Below are 18,046 nucleotides of genomic sequence, written 5' to 3'. Positions count from 1 at the left end.
TTACGGAGGAAGAATTCTCACCCATTTCTTCCTGGAGATGAAAGGAAACCCTATAAGAACAAGAAGTATTAAGACATTAGAAGTTAACTTAGCGTGTATATACAGACACATGTACATGCACAACTGTGTAGTACCAACTAGATGTAAGCAGAAGTAGCAACATGTACCCGTTATCTTACATGTTTGTGAGAAAAGACACCAGGAATCCTGCCAATGTGTAGGGTAGCGTTTCATAAAATAATAATAATAATAATAATAATAATAATAATAATATTATTATTATTATTATTATTATTATTATTATTATTATTATTATTATTATTATTATTACTGTCAGTGACTGTCTTATCTCTAAAGTCTTGCTGATTTAATCTACGACTTTTGCGTCCCTAGACGCAAGACCTTCCCAGACGCCTCAGTCATGCACCGGGTGTATCAGGCGAATATTCTTGGAAGGCACAGTTCTTGCCATTTTTGTTACAGGGTATTCGTCCTGTATTCGATGTATGCCCCCATAACCACTCTTCTGCATGTTATCGTAGCCAGCTGGAAGCACGATTAGTCACAGCTTTCTAGGATGAGTCGACCATCCCATTATGGGGTGGCTAACCCGGTGCTGAGGACTCCTGACGTTCTAGAAAGAGGGTTGACGATCTAGGGGAGATTGCCTCACTTCTAAGAACACCTCAGATCAGCAAACCCTCTCGTGCCTCTGGTTGGCTCGAAGCATACTCATCTCTCTCTCTCTCTCTCTCTCTCTCTCTCTCTCTCTCTATATATATATATATATATATATATATATATATATATATATATATATATATATATATATATATATATATATATATATGCAAAAAGATCACAGTAAACAGGTGATTTCAGAATATGCAAAACAACCACTCTGAAAGAATAGAGAAATTCCAAGCGCTTTCGTGACTAGTCACGAAAGCGCTTGGAATTTCTCTATTCTTTCAGAGTGGTTGTTTTGCATATATATATATATATATATATATATATATATATATATATATATATATATATATATATATATATATATATATATATATATATATATATATATATATATATATATATATATAAATGTATTACATCTGTTGTAGTCGATATTGTTTTCATTTTCACTCTCTTTAAAACTCTATTTAGTTTAACTTGTCTCTGAACTCTGTACATATCATATGTAATGTTCATAGTGTATATAATAAAACATACATTCTGGTATTATGAAAATACGTTAAACCAAAACAGCTCTGCTGCCTACACCTTATTTCTCATTTTTATTGCTCTTTGACTGCGCTAAAAACTGGTACCGCGGCTCCTTTGTAACGTTCATGCGTTCGTGATAAACCACAAAGATTATTACCACAATACTACCACCGTTAAGGTAGTAGGTTGGTAGACAACAACCATCCAGAAAAGTGCTACCATCCTGTTTAATGAGTACGAAATGAAAACCTGCAGTTTTTTTTTCACTCTGGTAGGAATGCAGATCATGTCTCTATATCGCGAACACGTACGTACACAGGTAAATATTTCTCTCTCGTAAACTCGTAAGACGACAAGTAAATCTTTGTCTCATAAAAAAAAACGTAAGATGGCAGGTAAATCTTTCTGTCTCACGAACATACAGGAGAGTTGATAATTCTTAATATCTTCTTTATACATTATTATCTTACACATACCTTTACTCTCCTATGTGCTTCTTAGTAATTCCCAATCCTGTAATACTTCCTTTAGAAGCTAGAAGGTCTGGTCTGAGACCGGACCGTGAGGACGATAACAACCCCCCTTAGAACTACAACAAGCAACACATGCAGATCTATCTCCAACAACCATTGCCGCACACACACACAAAAAAAAATAACTGAATATGATTGGCAAGAACTGGTGGGCGAGTTTTTCCTTAGAGGTGAGACCAGTCTCAAGTCTAAGACCATATAGGGTCTTAATCCTGCCAGGGTCTGCTAGCCACGGTCAGGAAGGCTGACCTCGTTACAAACAGCATTCTTCTGTTTCGTGATACTGATTAATTATTATAGTAATTATTTTAGTTATTATTGTTATGGTTACTGTTGTTTTTGTTATTGCTGTTATTGTTATTGAAAACCAGTGCAAAACCCGTATGGGTGATAGAGGGCTATTTCTTACAGAGGTGAGCGCAGAATGTGTGAGGCTTGTGTAAAACTAACTAGTGTTACAGCATGTGCAACACAAGTGTTGCAGGTGTGTTTGTGTTGTGATACTGATGGTTTGTGTCTCTGTTATCACTGCAAAACACTTAGGAAAAGTGAGCTTTCACTGAGCAACACCTCACTGCTTGTGCAGTGACCGGAACGTGACCAAGGGTGGTCCCAGTGTCACCACCACCAGTACCACAACCACCACACCTTGCAGTGTCTCCACCACCACCAAACATTATAGTGTCACCACTACCAGCACCACCACTCCTTGTAGTGTCACCACTACCACTACCACACCTTGTAGTGTCACCACTACCACACCTTGCAGTGTCACCACTACCACCACCACCACACCTTGTAGTGTCACCACTACCACCACCACCACCACCACACCTTGTAGTGTCACCACTACCACCACCATCACACCTTGTAGTGTCACCACTACCACCACCACACCTTGTAGTGTCACCACTACCACCACCACCACACCTTCAAGTGTCACCACTACCACCACCACACCTTGTAGTGTCACCACTACCACACCTTGCAGTGTCACCACTACCACCACCACCACACCTTGTAGTGTCACCACTACCACCACCACCACCACCACACCTTGTAGTGTCACCACTACCACACCTTGCAGTGTCACCACTACCACCACACCTTGTAGTGTCACCACTACCACCACACCTTGTAGTGTCACCACTACCACCACCATCACACCTTGTAGTGTCACCACTACCACCACCACACCTTGTAGTGTCACCACTACCACCACCACCACACCTTGCAGTGTCACCACTACCACCACCACCACACCTTGCAGTGTCACCACTACCACCACCACCACACCTTGTAGTGCCACCACTACCACCACCACCACCACACCTTGTAGTGTCACCACAACCACCACCACCACCACACCTTATAGTGCCACCACTATCACCACCACCACCACACCTTGCAGTGTCACCACTACCACCACCACCACCACCACACCTTGTAGTGCCACCACTACCACCACCACCACCACACCTTGTAGTGTCACCACTACCACCACCACACCTTGTAGTGTCTCCACCACCACCATACCTTGCAGTGTCACCACTACCAGTACCACCAGCACCACCACACCTTGCAGTGTCTCCATCACCAGCACCACCACACCTTGCAGTGTCTCCATCACCAGCACCACCACACCTTGCAGTGTCTCCATCACCAGCACCACCACACCTTGCAGTGTCTCCATCACCAGCACCACCACACCTTGCAGTGTCTCCATCACCAGCACCACCACACCTTGCAGTGTCTCCATCACCAGCACCACCACACCTTGCAGTGTCTCCATCACCAGCACCACCACACCTTGCAGTGTCTTCACCACACCTAGTAACACATCTCAACCACTCATGTTCTGGCTAACACACACCCACTTTAAACAGAACAAAGCACTAACACAACACTGGTTTAGAAAACGGTCAAGTGGACGAATGAGACACTTCCCATGTTCCACCGGTTTAGTCTGTATTAGACTGATAAACCCAATGATTGCTGATACGCTTCCTCAATAAGGATGTCCAAATACTGCACAAGAGCCTCAATCATCGAAGGGTCGACTGGTAAGCTAGAAAAAAAACACAATCATGTGACCAAACGCACTTGTGACTAAGACAGACACATATGCAACGCCTGGGTATCTTTATTGTGGAGACATTTCCACAATAAAGTTACTTAAGTGTTACAAGTGTGTCTAATTTATCAACTTGTCGGTTCTCCGAACCATTTATCTACATGTGAATAAGCCCACCCAGTCTTAAGAGATCTGGGTCATGTGATCAAACACTCCAGTGGCGGGTCATCATGTGACTAAGCACTGCGGGAGGCCTGGTCAAGAGGTGGGACGCGGGGGCGCTGACCCCCAGAACACTCACCAGGTAGCCTCAAGTGACCTCGTTCATGCGACCAAACGCTCCAGTGGCGGGTCATCATGAGACTAAGACCTAACGTAACCTAACAAGCAATGCTTTAAGACAACATTTCCCCTCGAAGGAAACGTCATCAAGCTCTCCTTGAGCGAAACGTCGTGCTAGCGAGGCCCTGTAGTGAGTGCCTCCGTATTATCCATGTTTGTCCACCGGCCACTGAGGTCCTGACCGCAAACACTGACTTCAACTCTTCCAGTGATTGTGATAACATCAATTCATTTATGGTGCGGGTGTTCAATTGATTGAATCTCAAGTAAACAAACGAACGTGTTTAGCCTTTTCGACGAAGCTGTTGTGAAAGTTGATGGTGGTGAAAACAGGGACAGGAGTGAACAGGTACCTGGAGGTACTAGAGTGTGGAGACATCAACGGGCGGTGTAAGACTCGCCTAGAAGAGCAGCCAAGCGTGAGTATAACCTAGAAATATCCATGGAGTACATTGCCTCACTGTGCAAGGATCAGATGAAATTTCCTATAAAAAAATTTCTCGAAAACTTTATAAAAAAAAGTAACGTGAAAATATCAAGAATTTATTTTTTTCATTTTATATAAACTCTAAAGATTTTACTCAATTTTACCCTTAAAATACAGAATAGATAGCATCTCTCTTTCAAAATTTATATATATATATATATATATATATATATATATATATATATATGTATGTATGTATATATATATATATATATATATATATATATATATATATATATATATATATATATATATATATATATATATATATATATATATATATATATACATAGTGGTTGGTCAAAAGATCAGTATATATGTCCAGTTTGTCAAATGCTGGGTTAATGGGATGTGTGAGGTATGGAGGTGTGGGTTAATGGGAGGAAGATGGGGATGAGTAAGCACCAGGAGGAAGGCAAGCAAGCAAGGTGGGGGTGAGTTCTTACCCCCACTGGTCAAACTCACACTAGGAAGCGAGTGCTAGTAACGCATAATTCCCACTTCAGATCAATTTAATAAAATAAAATAATTGCACCACTATCTCTCTCCTTCTCTTTCACACATATACACATTACGGCAGACCAACACAATACACCACCAACCCACATTACCTAACTTCCCTACATATCCTCACCACAGTCTCGTGCAATAGTAAGTCCAGTTCTAACACGAAACCTCTGAAGCTTCCGTAGTTACGTTCATGAGCAAAGATATCCTCATCAGTCTAATGAAGTCCCCATCTTTTGAAATGAAATATATAACTACTCTTGCTAACAATGTAACTATCAGATAATAAAAAATAAGTGTTTCCACAATGTAGCTAGATTTTAGATTTTGACCAGAGGGACGAGTTTATTGGGCAGCGTCACTCACCTGTTAGTGTACATACCACCATAAAAAGAGAACAACTACACGCCAAACAGTTGACGTGCCAGCTGCGATATCAACTCCCATCCTTGGCTGTTATATAAACATTACTACCCTTACAAAGGAGGAGTAGTATTTGTTGTAGCCACAACAAATCTTGACCTGCATGCCTTGTCAACTGGTGTTTCATGCAGTCTCGCTACATCTATCTCATTTTCTAATGCACGATGCACAGGGCTGGACTTGCCTAGCATGGACCAGTAGGCCTGCTGTAGTACTCCTTATGTTCTACTCTTTTAATCTCTTACAGTTCCACTAGAGTACTTTTAGGGTGCTACTACCCTTGATCTTTCCTTCCACAGTTTATATCTCGCAACACAGGTTCTCCACAGAGATCGTTTAAAGGTGTCGTTTATTTACTCCTGCTTCAGTTTAGTACTCAACACGTTCATTTCTTTAGACTCGGTCTTCTTTCGCGTAAATGCTTCACTATCTGGTTGTCTTGCGTTCATAGGTGTAAGATAGTTTTTTTTCAGTCCCATGAGACTCTTGCATCTTTCTGTCCTGATAGTGTCTGCCTTCCCATTAAGTGATTGTATTTCTCTCTGAACTCATGACATTCTTCCTGTCAATGAGCTATCTCCAGTTCCCTTTGCTGTTGCAAGCAGATCTGCTCTCCCAGCTGGTGATGTTGTCAGTACCTCTGTTGCTGTAACTATCATATAGTGGAGCCGCACACTGCGGGTGTTCCTACAATGTAACTATCGTACAGAATAGTGTAGCTGCACACTGCTTGTGTTCCCACAATATAAATATCGTATAGAATAGTGTAGCTGCACACTGCAAGTCTTCCCACAATTCAACCATCACACAGAATACTACAGGAGGACACTGCATTTGTTTCCAAGCTTGTTCACTAGTAATAAAAAAGAGCTTGAGAGGACCCAAGAGGCAGCAGTTAGCGAGGCTTGAGTTAGTCCCTGTAAGGTATTTACGAGTGAGCGAGAAAGAGGTAAAATGTGGAACCTTGTAAATAAGTTTTAGCCTGAAGCTGTCATTGTGGTTCACGAAGAGCAGACAGTTAAGGCCTTCCAACTTTTAATTCTCACTCACAACTTTCAACAGCACTTCACACTCGGCAGCAAAATACTTAAAACATGTCAGAGGGAAGGAGTGGGTGCTGTGATGCTGTAGGTGTGCTGTGAGTGGTGCTGTGATGCTGTCGGTGTGCTGATGGTGCTGTGAGGCTGTAGGTGTGCTGATGGTGGCGGTGATGGTGGTGCTGTGACAGGTGCTGTGTTACAATGAAGCTGTGGTGGTAGATCAGTGGAATGTACCACTGAACGTCTCCACCCACTGAAGGAACGTCCAGCAGTGGACTGCTGTAACAGCACAAAATACACATTAACAACTGTCTAAGAGACTTAAACAAGAATTATTTCTTGGGTACAACTGAGAAAAAAAATAATTTGCAAGAAAAATATTAATTAAAAAAGAAATCAATTTTGATAATTGTGACAGGAATCAGTTATGACAATTAAGATAGAAATCAATTAAGATAAGACCCTCATGTTGTAAGGTCTCTTGCTATTAAGAATACCGTGTTATAGGCTGTTTATACTGATCCATGATCGGGCCTGGGGGAGCGCAGTGGCTCTCGATATCGTCTACAGGTAACATTCTGGTACAAATATCACGAGAAACGAAGGAACGAGAAAAATAACGAATATAAAAAATTAATTATTATTATTATTATTATTATTATCATTGAGAAATGGTAAATTGGTAGAGGTTATACAACGCCTGGGGAATAGGAGGCAATTAGGTTTGATCCAAGGGTGATGTAGCTCCAAACCCCCGGAGCAAAAGCCCTTCGCGGGTATCTAGGCACCCTTTTCCCTACCCATTCCCTTCCTCTGAAGTATAGAAAGGTTCGAAACATAGGCAGAAAGAAGTGAAAATTTGGACAGGTGGCGCCAGTTGCCTGCCCTAAGCAACACACGCATTCTCTCTCTCTCACTCCTCTCTCTCTCTCTCTCTCTCTCTCTCTCTCTCTCTCTCTCTCTCTCTCTCTCTCTCTCTCTCTCTCTCTCTCACTCCCTCTCTCTCACTATTTCCTCAGCGTACAATATAAGGAACATGAATCTGGTTATAAATAAGAATGAAGAGGTGAGAGGTAAATGAGGTGATGGTGTGGTCAGAGCTGATGATATCACTGTACAAACTTGCTGACAGAAAACAGGATCAACATTCTGATCGTGTGTACACGATCCTGTTCTGCAGATTCCTCTCTCAGTTTATACTGTACTGCTCTGGTCTCTCTTCCAGAGTACATTGTACTGCCCTAATCTCTCTCTCAGTACACTGTACTGCCATGGTTCCTCAGTGTACTTTACTGCCCTGGTCCCTCTCTCAGTACACTGTACTGCCCTGGTCCCTCTTCCAGAGTACACTGTACTGCCCTGGTCCCTCTTCCAGAGTACACTGTACTGCCCCGGTCTCTCTCTGTGTGCTCTGTACTGCCCTAGTCCGAACGGTGTAAAGTTTACACTGTAAACTGTACTGCCTTAGTCCCTTAGTGCTACTGTACTGCCCTAATCCCTCAGTGTACTATATACTGTACTGCCCTAGTCTTTGTCTCAAGAGTTTTCAGTATTCTGCAAACCTGAAGTCACAATACCGTGACTGGAACAATTCATAACTAAAACACACAAGAGGCAATGACAACCAGACGACGTAGTCTCTCCTGGTTCCTTGTTCGGAACGAACCCACACGGCGCTTACTTCACATTTCCAATTTTGTGAGTCATGAAAGTACTTATTATTATTATTATTATTATTATTGTTGTTGTTGTTATTGCTCATGCTAGGCGGGTCCAAGTCACCTACCGGCTGAAGCACGATAATATTTAAATCTCAACGAACACAGACATTTCGAGTATTAATTACTAACGATTACTAAGGTGCTTCACAACGAACCCTTAAACCATACCCCCGGCCGGGATTGAACCCGCGGTCATAGAGTCTCAAAACTCCAGCCCGTCGCGTTAGCCACTAGACCAGCTAGCCACAATAAGATTCATCCAACTAGGTATATTTCTACACCATAGGAAAGTTAGCACAGGCACCTCTGTGACCACAAATGCAAGTTTTTACAGACGAATCTCCAGCTAGCGTGGCCGTGACGAACTCTAGCTCAAGTCCCTTCACTGCCGTCAACATGACTCAATAAAGATACCCAAGAGTTGCACATGTGTCTAATTTATCGAACCCTTAATTTGGAGACAAACTTTTGACGACTTTTCGGTCCGTCCTGGATCATTATCGGGCAGCGAGCGAAAGAGAAAAGCGGAGAAAGCCAGAAAACAGGTGAGGTGAAGAGGTGAGGAGAAAGCTAAATAAGGTCAGGTCAAGTGACGTATGTACTGCACATCAGAGTACGCTGCTTTTATTTGCAGAAATAACATCAACGTTCAGTGCTAAATTCGTGAGGATCATTCACCACGGGGAATGGTGGACGTTCGAACCTCCGTCCACTAGTCGTGAAACGGATGCTAGGTTAGGTAAGGTTTGTCAGGAAACAGGACAAGTGTCTCCTGACGCGGGTCTGTCATATGATGATGACCCGCAGCTGGAGCTTTTGGTCATCTGACCGAGGCCTTCCGCTGGCTTATCGGTCCACTCCTTTAAAAAATATATTATGGTTATAAGAACATAAAGGAGGAACACTGCAGCAGGCCTGTTGGCCCATACTAAGCAGGTCCTTCACAATCCCACTAACAGAATATGAGTCTAGTGGTACTCTCGCAGTAGCCAATTCTCTTCAGGTGTATGAAATGTAAGTACACTGAGGCACAACACTGACTCACAGGATACATACACTAAGAAGTGAACGTCTCTCAGCGTATGTAAACCTGGAGTCTACCTGGAGGGTGCTCCGGGGCTCAACACCCCCGCGGCCCAGTCCTTCACCAGGCCTCCCAGTGGATCAGGGCCTGATCAACCAGGCTGTTGCTGCTTGTCGCACGTAGTCCAACGTATGCAAAGGGTTCACTTTAATCCCTATTTCTCAGGGATTAACGTATCCTTGACCGGTGAACAGGTTACACATAGCATGAATGGCACTCATTGTCGATGGGCTTCAAACCTCCATTAACAGACCTAACCACTGATTCACACTGCTTGACTGGCAAGCGACATTGCTACTCAGAAATCGCCTTGTCCTACCACTGCCCTCAAACTGATAGACTGACAGGCGACACTCCCACTCAGAAACCGCTTTCTTCCACTACCATCAAACTAGGATTCAGCTCAATCACAGGGAGCGCCTTTGCTGGAGGCAAAGGCGCTCCCTGTGATTGTATTTGCTTGGACCACCTTTTCTGTAACATTGCAAACTCCTGATGTGTTGATTGCAACACGAACAGTCCAGAGCTATTATTCAACTCCTCCCGTGGTTGTTTTGCATCTTGTATCGTTTGTTCGCGATTTTTGCATAATATTAATATATATATATATATATATATATATATAGGTTTATAAACTAAAACTGAAGGTTTATAAACTAAAAGAGGAGGCAGTTAGGGTAAGATATAAACAGCTTTTGGAGGATAGATGGGCTAATGAGAGCATAGGCAATGGGGTCGAAGAGGTATGGGGTAGGTTTAAAAATGTAGTGTTAGAGTGTTCAGCAGAAGTTTGTGGTTACAGGAAAGTGGGTGCAGGAGGGAAGAGGAGCGATTGGTGGAATGATGATGTAAAAAGAGTAGTAAGGGAGAAAAAGTTAGCATATGAGAAGTTTTTACAAAGTAGAAGTGATGCAAGGAGGGAAGAGTATATGGAGAAAAAGAGAGAAGTTAAGAGAGTGGTGAAGCAATGTAAAAAGAGAGCAAATGAGAGAGTGGGTGAGATGTTATCAACAAATTTTGTTGAAAATAAGAAAAAGTTTTGGAGTGAGATTAACAAGTTAAGAAAGCCTAGAGAACAAATGGATTTGTCAGTTAAAAATAGGAGAGGAGAGTTATTAAATGGAGAGTTAGACGTATTGGGAAGATGGAGGGAATATTTTGAGGAATTGTTAAATGTTGATGAAGATAGGGAAGCTGTGATTTCGTGTATAGGGCAAGGAGGAATAACATCTTGTAGGAGTGAGGAAGAGCCAGTTGTGAGTGTGGGGGAAGTTCGTGAGGCAGTAGGTAAAATGAAAGGGGGTAAGGCAGCCGGGATTGATGGGATAAAGATAGAAATGTTAAAAGCAGGTGGGGATATAGTTTTGGAGTGGTTGGTGCAATTATTTAATAAATGTATGGAAGAGGGTAAGGTACCTAGGGATTGGCAGAGAGCATGCATAGTTCCTTTGTATAAAGGCAAAGGGGATAAAAGAGAGTGCAAAAATTATAGGGGGATAAGTCTGTTGAGTGTACCTGGTAAAGTGTATGGTAGAGTTATAATTGAAAGAATTAAGAGTAAGACGGAGAATAGGATAGCAGATGAACAAGGAGGCTTTAGGAAAGGTAGGGGGTGTGTGGACCAGGTGTTTACAGTGAAACATATAAGTGAACAGTATTTAGATAAGGCTAAAGAGGTCTTTGTGGCATTTATGGATTTGGAAAAGGCGTATGACAGGGTGGATAGGGGGGCAATGTGGCAGATGTTGCAAGTGTATGGTGTAGGAGGTAGGTTACTGAAAGCAGTGAAGAGTTTTTACGAGGATAGTGAGGCTCAAGTTAGAGTATGTAGGAAAGAGGGAAATTTTTTCCCAGTAAAAGTAGGCCTTAGACAAGGATGTGTGATGTCACCGTGGTTGTTTAATATATTTATAGATGGGGTTGTAAGAGAAGTAAATGCGAGGGTCTTGGCAAGAGGCGTGGAGTTAAAAGATAAAGAATCACACACAAAGTGGGAGTTGTCACAGCTGCTCTTTGCTGATGACACTGTGCTCTTGGGAGATTCTGAAGAGAAGTTGCAGAGATTGGTGGATGAATTTGGTAGGGTGTGCAAAAGAAGAAAATTAAAGGTGAATACAGGAAAGAGTAAGGTTATGAGGATAACAAAAAGATTAGGTGATGAAAGATTGAATATCAGATTGGAGGGAGAGAGTATGGAGGAGGTGAACGTATTCAGATATTTGGGAGTGGACGTGTCAGCGGATGGGTCTATGAAAGATGAGGTGAATCATAGAATTGATGAGGGAAAAAGAGTGAGTGGTGCACTTAGGAGTCTGTGGAGACAAAGAACTTTGTCCTTGGAGGCAAAGAGGGGAATGTATGAGAGTATAGTTTTACCAACGCTCTTATATGGGTGTGAAGCGTGGGTGATGAATGTTGCAGCGAGGAGAAGGCTGGAGGCAGTGGAGATGTCATGTCTGAGGGCAATGTGTGGTGTGAATATAATGCAGAGAATTCGTAGTTTGGAAGTTAGGAGGAGGTGCGGGATTACCAAAACTGTTGTCCAGAGGGCTGAGGAAGGGTTGTTGAGGTGGTTCGGACATGTAGAGAGAATGGAGCGAAACAGAATGACTTCAAGAGTGTATCAGTCTGTAGTGGAAGGAAGGCGGGGTAGGGGTCGGCCTAGGAAGGGTTGGAGGGAGGGGGTAAAGGAGGTTTTGTGTGCGAGGGGCTTGGACTTCCAGCAGGCATGCGTGAGCGTGTTTGATAGGAGTGAATGGAGACAAATGGTTTTTAATACTTGACGTGCTGTTGGAGTGTGAGCAAAGTAACATTTATGAAGGGATTCAGGGAAACCGGCAGGCCGGACTTGAGTCCTGGAGATGGGAAGTACAGTGCCTGCACTCTGAAGGAGGGGTGTTAATGTTGCAGTTTAAAAACTGTAGTGTAAAGCACCCTTCTGGCAAGACAGTGATGGAGTGAATGATGGTGAAAGTTTTTCTTTTTCGGGCCACCCTGCCTTGGTGGGAATCGGCCAGTGTGATAATAAATAATAAATAATAAATATATATATATATATATATAGATATATATATTTATATATATATAAACTGGGGCTAGTCGTGGAGTGTAGGATTGATGGCTCCCTGGTTAGAGCGTCGTGAATTTTGCCTTGCTTCCCACGAGGTGGGCTAAAATAACACGGGTTCGATCCCCGGCTAGCCGCAGTCTGTTAATTATTTAAAAACCACTTGTTCGTGGATGCATTAATTACGCATCTTTCCTGAAGGAGGAGCGAGGATATTGCAGTTCGGAGAGTCATTTGAACTGTGATGTCTGTGCACTCCTGACAAGACAGCTATTGAATGAATGATGATGAATGCGCTTCTTTTTTTCCCTGGTGTCTCGGAGGTGATCTACACACAAGGTCACATATTTGGTGCACCAGTTCACTGCCTCTTATTATTATTTTTATTATTATTATTATTATCATTATGCTCATCAGGGGAAGAGCTAAACAGCGCCTTGGTAATTGAAGACAATCACATATGATTCAAACGAGATGAGCGTAGCTCAAATTCCTTGCATCAAGAACCCTTCAGAAGCATCAAGAACCCTTCAGCAGTACCAGCCACCCCGTCCTTGAAGAGAACTGTTATATAATACAACAACAAATTAACTCTGCCACAAGAGCATCTTGACAGGCTTCAACTTAATCTTTCACAGTGACTTACCTCGACCAAGAGCGCTGCGAAAAACAGATTAAGTCTCAAATAAGTCTTCACTTTAGTTCTCTGAAGTTAAATGGAAATTCCTAGTTCCAACCTCAAATGCTAGTTCATAAGTGACCCGGGTTCGACACCCGGGCTGGGCGGCACGCAGGGAACAAGTCTCTAAATATGTAATACAATATGTTAGGTAAAAGGACACAAGTGCAACTAATGTGACATTTTATTGTGGCAACGTTTCGCTCTCCAGGAGCTTTGTCAAGTCTGTAACGGCTTGGCAAAACTCCTGGAGAGCGAAACGTTGCCACGTAAAATGTCGCATTAGTTCAACTTGTGTCCTTTTACCTAACAAATCTCTTTAATATGTACACACAGGAGAGACCTTGAAGTATACACTGTCTCTCATTTAATATGTACACACAGGAGAGACCTTGAAGTATACACTGTCTCTCATTTAATATGTACACACAGGAGAGACCTTGAAGTATACATTATGTCTCTCACATTTATCGTTTTATCTAAGGACTATTTTCTTTCTTTACCCTCAACTTCCCATTTTTCTCCAGTACCATCTTTGCACCGTAAACCCTTCAATTTTCCCGGGTATTTCATTATACTCCGGCTTCCATTCCTTTACTGCTATCCCGTAATGCATTTCATGCTAGTGATTTTCTTTTGTGCCTATTAATATTTTAATACACGTAAACTACATTATCAGTATACTACGTAAACAAAAATTGAATGTGAATCCCTGCCTCTATCCACCATCCTCCCCCGTACCAACTTTCCGTTTTCTCTGGAGCTTCTCTCCTTACACAAGAATTCACTGGTTGTATCAGCTTGCACGATCGTCAGATATTATCTGAGACATTTACTTCAACCAGCCTTTTGTCTTCCATTGTTTCTCTCTCATAGCTTCTCATCACGACAGCAGCGGCCTCCCGTTTTCTTCAATACTTTCGTTTTTACTTTTGCGTTCTTCTCTTTTCTATGACGTACTGTAGCACAGGGCGTCTCGTTTTTTATGAAGCACTAGTTCGGTACCCTGGTCCGGTGCCCTGGTCCGGTGCCCTGGTCCGATACCCTGGCAAAGCTGTGGTGCTAGGCCATGGCATTATAGAAAACACAAAACCACTAAAGTAAAAACATATGCATCAGGAAAAAACGGGAGAACACGACTATTGTGATGGGAGACTATTAAAACAAACTGACTCTCAAGAAAGAGAACTGAAAACTGATAATTGTAATAATACAAACTTGTATTATCAGCCTGTTAACAACTCAGCTTTCAAGGAGAGTTGATGTTAGTGGAGACTGGCAGAAGTCCCAACCATGGTGGTGGTGTGAGGACCGGGCAGTAAGCTGGCGATCCCAGGTATTTTGAGTAAACAGCCTAAATTTGTTTACAACAAATCATGAAGCTTTAGAGGCAATCCAAGGAGGTCCAAAGACTATGTACTCGCTTTACTAATAAGAGAACCTCCAGCGTGCTCTATGCCGAAGGAAGAGACTAGTTTACTGGACACCGTATCCATCCTTGAGATGGTAGAGGTTAGTTTGCTGTACATATATCCCTCCTATGGATGGTAGCCCTACATGTATCCTATGGACGGCAGTGGGTAGTTTGTGTACCCCATATCCATCCTATGGACGGCAGTGGATGGATATGGGGTACACAATATCTACTGAGCATCCCTATCCATCCTATGGACGGACATGAATACTTAAAATAAGAGAGATGGAGGCACGACAGTTTTTTCAATAGGTTGTGAGGATGCGAAACACAGTAACGGCATAGTATGTGGCTATGAATGCTAGAAGGGATAGTTTTAAATAGCATTCTACGAACGCAGATGAAGCAGGTTTGTAGACAAAGACAATGCAGATTCAATCGGAGTAACTGAAACAAGACTAAATACAGCAGCTGAAAGTGGGTTCGAGTTCCTTACAGGGCACATTATTTAGAAAAGGAATAAAAGTACGAAGGAAAGTGGAGATTACATTAGATTAGGTAAAGACCTGGTTACGTTAGATTAAGCTACGTTAGGATATATTAAGTTACGTTAGGTTAGATTAAGTTCCGTTTAAGTTACACTGAGTGGAGGTTAAATTAGACTATGTGGAAGTGTGGTGAAGCTGGTGAGAGATGCACATTGAACCAGGAAGGATGAGATATTTAGATGGTTGTGAAGAATATGTGGGTCTAAAAAATAACAAGATACTTTTGAAAGTAGCTCCACATAGATAATCTAAGAGTAGCTCCACAGAGATACTCTGGAAATACCCCCACAGAAATACAGTCAATGTATCTTTAAACAAGAGACATTTGGAAATATCTCTACAGAGAGAGAGAGAGAGAGAGAGAGAGAGAGAGAGAGGACTCCTTAACCTAACCTTGTCAAACCCTGTGTAAAGAGAGATAGATAGATAGATAGATAGATAGAGAGAGAGAGAGAGAGAGAGAGAGAGAGAGAGAGAGTAACAGTATCTTCGCAAGAAAACATTAATACAATTTCTACAGAAACTTTACATCATCTTAGGAGAGGTAAACAGTATCGTAACAAACATTAACGGTAACAATAGAAAGATGAACAGTGACAGAACGTGTGGGAATTACCCTTGACGCATAACAGATATATATATGATCAGTGCATGTCAATTTCCATTCCGGGGACATGAGAGAGAGAGAGAGAGAGAGAGAGAGAGAGAGAGAGAGAGAGAGAGAGAGAGAGAGAGAAAGAGAGGATAATGATAAATCAACACTGTAGTAAATTGAATCCAGTTCGTGATGACCCTCTCTCTCTCTCTCTCTCTCTCTCTCTCTCTCTCTCTCTCTCTCTCTCTCTCTCTCTCTCTCTCTCTCTCTCTTTCTCTCACACATCTCTTCCTCATTCCCTACCCCTCACAAACACCCACTCTCCCACATACCCTTTCTTCCCTCACAAACACCCACACTCCCTCCCACATACTCGCCCTCCCACACACTCACCCTCCTACATACTCGCCCTCCCACACACTCACCCTCCTACATATTCGCCCTCCCACATACTCACCCTCCCACATACTAGCCCTACCACATACCCTCCCACATACTCGCCCTCCCACATACTCACCCTCCTACATACTCGCCCTCCCACATATTCACCCTTCCACATACTCGCCCTCCCACATACTCACCCTTCCACATATTCGCCCTCCAACATACTCACCCTCCCACATACTCGCCCTCCCACATACTCACCCTCCTACATACTCGCCCTCCCACATATTCACCCTTCCACATACTCGCCCTCCCACATACTCACCCTCCCACATATTCGCCCTCCAACATACTCACCCTCCCACATACTCGCCCTCCCACATACTCACCCTCCTACATACTCGCCCTCCCATATACTCACCCTCCTACATACTCGCCCTTCCACATACTCACCCTCCTACATACTCGCCCTCCCACATACTCACCCTCCCACATACTCACCCTCCTACATACTCGCCCTTTCACATACTCACCCTCCCACATACCCTCCTACATAATCGCCCTCCCACATACCCTCCCACATACTCGCCCTCCCACGTGGTGTTGACTGAGCCAGCAAAGCGGGGAAATAATGATCATCCACCTGTTGACTCCTGGGAATCAAATTATTGAAAGATAATGCCAACTACAGTGTGTGTGTACTCACCTAGCTGTGGTTGCAGGGGTCGATTCACAGCTCCTGGCCCCCGCCTCTTCACTGGCCGCTACTGGGTCACTCTCCCTGAACTGTGAGCTTTATCATACCTCTGCTTAAAGCTATGAATGGATCCTGCCTCCACTACAACGCTTCCCAAACTATTCCACTTCCTGACTACTCTGTGGCTGAAGAAATACTTCCTAACATATCTGTGATTCATCTGTGTCTTCAACTTCCATCTGTGTCCCCTTCTTGCTGTGTCCCATCTCTGGGACATTCTGTCTCTGTCCACCTTGTCAATTCCTCTCAGTATTTTATATGTCGTTATCATGTCCTCCCTATCTCTCCTGTCCTCTAGTGTCGTCAGGTCGATTTCCCTTAACCCTGTGTGTGTGTGTGTGTGTGTGTGTGTGTGTGTGTGTGTGTGTGGGTGTGTGTGTGTGTGTGTGTGTGTGTGTGTGTGTGTGTGTGTGTGTGTGTGTGTGTGTGTGTAGCCAGGCAGCAATACCTCCCTCCTTGTATTTGTATGCTCATCCCTTGACTATAAATTAACTGCTCCAACGACTTCCTAATCTCTTAGTCTCTGTCGTATCAGCGTTGCAACTCACATCTGCGGTTACTTTTTCCCCTTACCTGCCGTCCACTGAGCTCCCCTTACTCACTACCACCGCACTCAACAAATTCCTTATATCCAGCAGACTCATTTGAATCCTTAGTTTCAATTTGTGTCCCCCTATTTCCCCGTCACTCTGCTGTCTCCCAACTCTATCCTCGTCAACCTCAGCCGGACACTTAAATATCTTGTAATTAATGCTGGTGTCACCTCTGGCTTCCCATCGACGTAAGATAGAGCTACCTTGCTTTGCATTGGTAACCACACTTACCTATCAAGAAGACTAATGAAACCAAAGGATGAATCTAAATGTTAAACAGAAGAGAATTGTGAGGTACAGACACTCGTTATCGCACAAGGTTATAATATGAGATAGTTACGAGTTGTGTGGAACTTCAACTAGTCATGTTTCACTCTGTGTAGATCTTTATCATGTTTCACTCTGTGTAGAGCTTTATCATGTTTCACTCTGTGTAGAGCTTTATCATGCTTCACTCTGTGTTAAGAAGTCACTCTGCAACTAAAGTTTTATCCACAACGAGTGCAGGTTTCGACAAAACGCTGAAAGCATTCAGGGTTCGCCCGCCATGCGTTCAAACCCTACCCGTCCCGTG

The sequence above is a fragment of the Cherax quadricarinatus genome, chromosome 39 (genome assembly GCF_038502225.1).
Source record: "Cherax quadricarinatus isolate ZL_2023a chromosome 39, ASM3850222v1, whole genome shotgun sequence".
In the NCBI taxonomy this organism is placed as follows: Eukaryota; Metazoa; Arthropoda; class Malacostraca; order Decapoda; family Parastacidae; genus Cherax; species Cherax quadricarinatus.
The sequence above is the reverse complement of the archived record's forward strand: the minus strand, read 5'-3'. Positions refer to the sequence as shown.